The sequence below is a fragment of the Pteronotus mesoamericanus genome, unplaced genomic scaffold (assembly GCF_021234165.1).
Source record: "Pteronotus mesoamericanus isolate MK-2021 breed Mesoamerican mustached bat unplaced genomic scaffold, CSHL_Meso_final contig_82, whole genome shotgun sequence".
NCBI classification, from domain to species: domain Eukaryota; kingdom Metazoa; phylum Chordata; class Mammalia; order Chiroptera; family Mormoopidae; genus Pteronotus; species Pteronotus mesoamericanus.
Genome location: NW_026555265.1, coordinates 28,761,680 through 28,768,134, shown reverse-complemented (window position 1 = coordinate 28,768,134; position 6,455 = coordinate 28,761,680). Strand labels below are relative to the sequence as shown.

Here is a 6,455-nt window from a genome sequence, read left to right as displayed (position 1 = left end):
GCTATTAAGCATTCTAGAGCAGGGCTCCCCAACCTCCAGGCCTGTTAGGAACTGGGCCACATAGAAGATGATGAGCTTGAATATAATGCGCTTGAATCATCTCAAAACCATCTTCCCTCCCTGGGGCCATGGAAAAATCATCTTCCGTGATACCGGTCCCTGGTGTCAAAAAGGTCGGGGGCCGCTATTCTAGAGGATTCTGATGTATGTGGTCTTTGGACCTTGCTTTTGGAAACAGCACTAAATGCTGGGAATAACTAAACACTTAAGAAACAGAGGTTCTTGTCTAAAGAGGGGACAGTACTTTTTTAATACAGCAATAGGATCTCCAGCTTATTGGTAAAATGATGCTTAAAACAGGAAGTTATTGCCTCCAAATCCTGCTGCAGCCATTGCAGCAACCACGATGCCCAAATGAAAGAAGCAGATTCAGCAGCAGCAACATCTGCTGCTGGACCCCAAATACTAAAGTAGGAAGAGACCAGAGATGAAGATGATGGGAGTCCTACGGGACCACCCAGCCTTCTAGGCCCTCTCCCCATGGCCAATGGAAAGCCTGGTGACCCCAAGTCAGAGCCAAACTGGAATCCACCCACATGTCCACCATCAGTAGAATGAATAAATAAGTTGTTGTGTGTGTTTGCAATGGGATACTACACTGCAATCAGAATGAACTCCTGATACAGGCAACCTGGATGAATCTCACAAACATGATGTTGAGCAAAAGGAGCCAGACACAAAAGAATGCAGACTCTCTTCACAGAGGTCCCCTGGTTAAAGGGGACTGATGATTCCACCACTGCTGACTCTCTCACCTGCTCCCTGAGGTAGAGGCCCAATGTGGGGCAGCTTAGGTCCTGCGTCTGGCCCATATGGTTATGGTTGGTGGGGAGGGCAGTGCCGGGACTCCTTTTCCCAGACCAAGCCACAGTAGTCCCTCCAGCGGAGGCTTTCACAAAAAACAGAGACATCCCCAAAGGCTCAAAAGCTGGTCACTTGTCAAGCATACCTGCCTGTCCAAGGATGAACCCCAGATATTGGAAGGCAAAGCCGACCTCCTTGTTTGCCTACATTTTGCCAAAAAGGGCCACTGTCAACATGAGGACCTCTGTGCCTTCTATCACCCAGGCATCAATGGACCTCCTCTATGAGACTGCCTTCGCCTCCAAGATGGAAGGAGTCCTCTGTGACCCAGCCACCACATATTTCCTTGTGGCCCCCTGACAGTTACCATGATATTGTTCGACCCACCATCCCCAGTCAGTGACTCCCACCCCCTTCCACCACGTCTCCATTGTGTGGTCCAGAGCTGTGTTTCATCACTGGTGCACAGTGTGCACGCTTCTGATCAGCCTCTAGAGACTCGCCTTCAGTGTCCCTTCTTTGGTCCCTTCAGGTGCCTCCTGGATCCTCTTTTCCCTCGCCAACTCACTGCTGAGCAGGACACTTATTTGGTGCTGTTTCTTGTGCATCTGTCCATCCAGCCCCAGTTCCGTCCTTGATTCCTGAGTCCTCGAGCAGTTTCCTACTATTCCTTTCTCCTAGTTGCTTGTTTTAAGTCCTTTTTTATGTCGTACCCCTACCCCCAATGTTGACAGCTTCTCTGTGACACTCCCCATGTTGTCTGACCTGGGGTCAAGTTTGGATGACTGATTCAGGGTCACTCCCTAAAAGGCCACTCTCCCTGCTTTTGGATTTTGTAGTTTCACCATCAGAAACATGGCCCTCACTGCGGTGGTCTGTGATCACTGTGATTTGTGGAATGTGCATCCCCTCATAGCTTTTCTCAGCGTGTGTGGCATTTCTGTGGCTTCCCAGCACTAGAGTATTTCTGCCAAAATGACTGAGGCTCTTGGTACCCTCTAGATTTTTCCCATGTCCCAACAGGGGAGAATTATGAAACTTTTCCACAAGACTGACCCCCGCCCCAGCCTCATGAGATGTCCTCTAAAGCCTCTGGTGGGCCCAGCAAGACCTATTTGTTTGAATTCTGTGAATCTCTTTCTGGTCTATCTTCGGGTGGAAACCGGACAGTACTGTCGTCCTGGCTCAGCCTCTGTCCCCTACATCCCTAGCACTGGTTGTTTTCTATGAAAACGACAGTGAAGAGCGTCAGTTTTGAACTGGCCCTGAGGAAATGAGTCAGGAATAGTTATGGCAAGAAGGAGGGATGAGCACTGTTGAAGAACTGAAAGTGAATTATCATCTCTTTAACATATTTTATTTTAGTAATAAATGCAGTGGAAATGAAAAAAACAGGAAGTTGTCACTAAAAGCTATAAAAAGTCTAATCTAATTTAGCAGTAAGAACTACTGTCTAGAAGACTAATATTATTTATAAAAATAAGCTCTGTGTATGTGTACATGCATGCACACATGTGTATAAATACACATGCATGCATAAGAAATTAACCCTGGGGTTCGTGAAAATAAATTATTAGAATTGTTTCTGGTTTTGGTTGTTGCACTATCAACAGAAGAACACCATCCCCATTGTATATGTACTTCGGGTGTCTGTTCTTAATTTCCAGTGAGAGGTAAATAAATATGGAAAGCAGAGTGATTACAGTTTTACAAAATTCTTGGAATTTTAAAATATAGCTATTTCTACAAAACTGCTCAAATAGAATCTTAGACAAATAAAGGATCAGGTTGTAATTAAATGCTTCTGTAGTAAAACAGAATTGAACCGCTACAACCATTTCTTTTTGTAGTTATTGTTTTTGAGGTCTCTGTTGTTTATTTTCTGCCCTCATGTCTTCTCTATTTTCTTTTGATACTGGCTTGTAGCTAGCAGGAGACACTCTCAAGCAATGATGTGATTTGTCCTTGACCCTTGCTGTGACTGTAGATTTTGTAATCTGAGTCAATTTCACTCACAGCAGGGGCTAGGATAAAGTATTTCAGTTCTGAAGAGCAAATTGGTTAAACTCTTCAGTTTTGGCTGTCAAGGGATATCCATAGACATTTGACTTCCATAAATCCAAACAAAGGCTTCTAGTCCCAGCATGACAAATATATACCTTATATACTCAGCTGAAGTATACTGATGCTTATTATCTGTAGACTCAAATATATTCAGATCTTGGTCATCTGACCACTTTTATTATTTATAATCTGAGCAATGCTTTACAAAAATATAAACTTGTCATTCTTGACAAAGCTAAATTGTATTACACCATGGAATTTGGGGCATGATATTGTACAAGTTTCAAATTTGTTGCATTGCAAATAGCAATCAGGTAGGCAACTCAATTTTAAATTGACTTGTGTCTAAATGAAACTTAAAAGCAAACTTAATGTAAATTTTTGGATAAAAAGAACCCACATTTCTCAGAAAAAAATGTTTCAAATAAAAAGTAGCATAGTTTACGTAGAACATGAACTACAAATTCAAATACAGGGTCTCCTAAAGAACACAAATTGTATGAATCAGATAGTATGTAATACAACAATAACTGGTGGGGTCACTGATAAATTGGTTAAAGCATAATTGTCCTAAAGGAATTTTAATTAACTCACAAATAACACACACATTAAAACTGTGATTACAAAAAGATAACATATCTTGGGCTTAATTTGGCCTATACAATAGAATTTTATATAATCTCTCATTAGAGTTGGATTCAGGAATCATTCTCCCACTAAGTTCCCCCTTTCTGAATGCCTTCGGTGACAGCTACGTCTTCCAGCTCAAGGACACTGTATGCAGCTCTGTAACTCTTTTCAGCTAAGTATCTTATTCTCATTAGAAACAGTTTTTTAACACATAATATTAAATTTAAATTATTTAAATTTGGCAAGATGGTGAATGAATACTCCTTGATTCCAGACATATTAAAAGATACTTAAGACCATGTTGTTAATGATTTAAGAAATTATGTGCTTTCTTATTTTAATACATAGATAATAGGTTCCCCTCTTGAAAAGGCCCTAATACTTTGCGTTCAAAAGTCTGTGCATCCCACCTGAGAGGCTTCTGCAAAATGTTGTCCACCATGTGTTTGGAGCACTTACAAAGTCAATAACAATAATATAATATATCATGAAAGTAAATCCTTAGTGAACAACATGAGAGATGGGAGTTTTGGTGGAACTGAGCTTTAGTTGAAATACATTTATGTGGAACATTGTCCATTCTGCCAATGTGCCAAGAAGCTTAATATGTAGACTCCTGGACTCTACACCTTATTCTATTAATACATGGGACAAACTTTACACTTGAAAAATTTGGGATAAATATTGCATTACAATAAAGTTAAAGTAGACCCTAGTAAATAGTAAATAGACTTTTTTCAGGAAATTAAGTGTTTTGATATTTAATTTGAATTGCAGTTAATGTTCAAGCCTGTTGGGAACTGTCCCACCTGGTTTTAGGGACCGTAGCCTCGCTGACAGGCGAAAGGACCCCGAGGCTGGAGCTGAGCAAGGAGACCTTGGGAAAATAGGCCACTGAGGAGACAAAACCTGTCCCCCTGGCAGGGGCTCCCTCACATCACCCTGCTTGGCCCTGCATGACTGCTGGTTAGTCAATGATGGGTAAGACCCCTCGATGGCAGGGCAACCTAAGACATGCACAGCTGCATGGGACAATCAGGGAAGGACTTGGGGGACACAGAGAAGGGGCAAAAGACCCTCATCCCTCAGCTTTGATATGGCCAGAGTCCTCATTCTATCTGACAGAAGTCTCCTTGTCTCTTGGCTGCTCTGCTCCCCCAACCTGGCTCAGGCTTGAAACAATAACTAGAGACAGCCCTAAACTGGATCTAGCAGTTCCTGGAGGAAATCAGTCCTCCAAGTAAATTCCTTGAAGCATGCTTTATTTTTTCCTCAAGAGCTATGATAACTGGCTCATGCTGGGAAGGAAATTTACATTATTCACAGACCCTGACCCTAAACCATTTGGTACTCTTATGTTTACTCATCTCATCTCGGACCCATGTAAATTGGTGTGTTCCTGACATTTGTTTTCTTCAAAATATCATCTATTCTCTGTAAACATTAACATACTGATATAATGAGATCACCTGTACATTCCTACTACCTAGCCCCCACTGATAACCCTTTATAAAAGCCATTGGACACAGGGGCTTTGGGGCCTTCTCCACTAGAGGGGATCACCACTCCCTTCTCTTGGCAGATGGAGAAAAGTGTCTGGGACAGGTTATTTTTATTTCCCCATCTGTGACAACCCAGAACGTATTCAGCAGGGACAGAGTCCGACTTCCCCCTCACAAGCCCAGTTAAATGAATTAATCAGAGTAGCAAAGAAATTTTATTTGATCTGCATTGCATAATTTGTTATATCTATCAAAAAAATACAACCTGTAGTGCGTTGAAACCATGTTCATGTGCTTTAAGAACATTTCAATATAGACTAGAAGTTAATATCTGCAACTAGAACTGATAGTTTCCTATGACCCCTCTATGAATTTGAAGGTTAAAAAAACTCAGAATTAGAAGCAGAAATATGAATTCCCTGTATCTAAAGATAAAATTTCCTGTCATAAAGAGTGAAGTGTTTTTTCCCCCTAAAGGGTTGAAAATGTTTTTGGATACTTACAATATAAAAACAAATTCCAGACATAAAGACTGCTTTTTGACTTGTATATTTGAAACAGGTATAATTCAAATAAATTGTTATATCCCATCCCCTCTACATCTAGTGTCTATTTTATTCTCTCTGTGTAACAGCAGAAAATTATAATGGCAGGAAATTGTAACACACGCAAGCATTCTTTTGACATTGTTTCTCTAAGTGCTGACTCTAACTAATATGCAGCTTGTAGATAAACATATTTGTATAAGAATCCTAGGAACTAACTTCAAAAGATACAGACTCCCACCTTCAGAAATCTCAGCTCTGGGAGATTTGCTGACCTTCAACCATGGATCCAGGATGATATGAAGTCAATGTAACAAAACCAGAATGATGCACATTGGACCATTACTTGCCTTATCAGAATGGACTGTGTTCATCTTCACATAGAGAACTTTTCAACCCCCTTCCTTGATCTTTTTGTTCTGTTCCCCTCTCCCTCCTTATAAAAGCCTCCAACACCATTGAGATGTGGGGCTGGGCTTTGAGACATGAGTCCTTTGTCTTCCAGGTGACCAACAGCTGAAAATAAACCACTTTACATCAACACCTGCCTCTTTAGTATTGGCTTCTGTAGCAGCAGGCAGCCAGACCTGCATTTGGTTCCATCTGTAGATTTCCATTATGCATTCCCAATCTACAGATGGACTGGGTTTAGGCATCATGGCTTTTTCCCACCCTTAAAACCAGCACAGAGTGCCTGGCACGTAGTTGTTGCTCAAGAAGTATATGTTGAATGAATGAGTCCGAAGAGAACAGCCCCTTCACTCATGCACCAGAGGAAGTAAAATGCTCAACAGAATTGGTTGAGTGCATTGACTTCTTTTCCTTGAAAATTTTCTGTAACATAGAATAA

At 41.3% G+C, this 6,455-nt stretch overlaps 1 pseudogene; it reads left to right on the top strand.

Moving 5' to 3' along the window:
* The first annotated feature begins 406 nt into the window (after positions 1-406).
* LOC129080020 (proline-rich protein 3-like) lies at positions 407-1,151 on the top strand (annotated as a pseudogene).
* Positions 1,152-6,455: the final 5,304 nt, after the last annotated feature.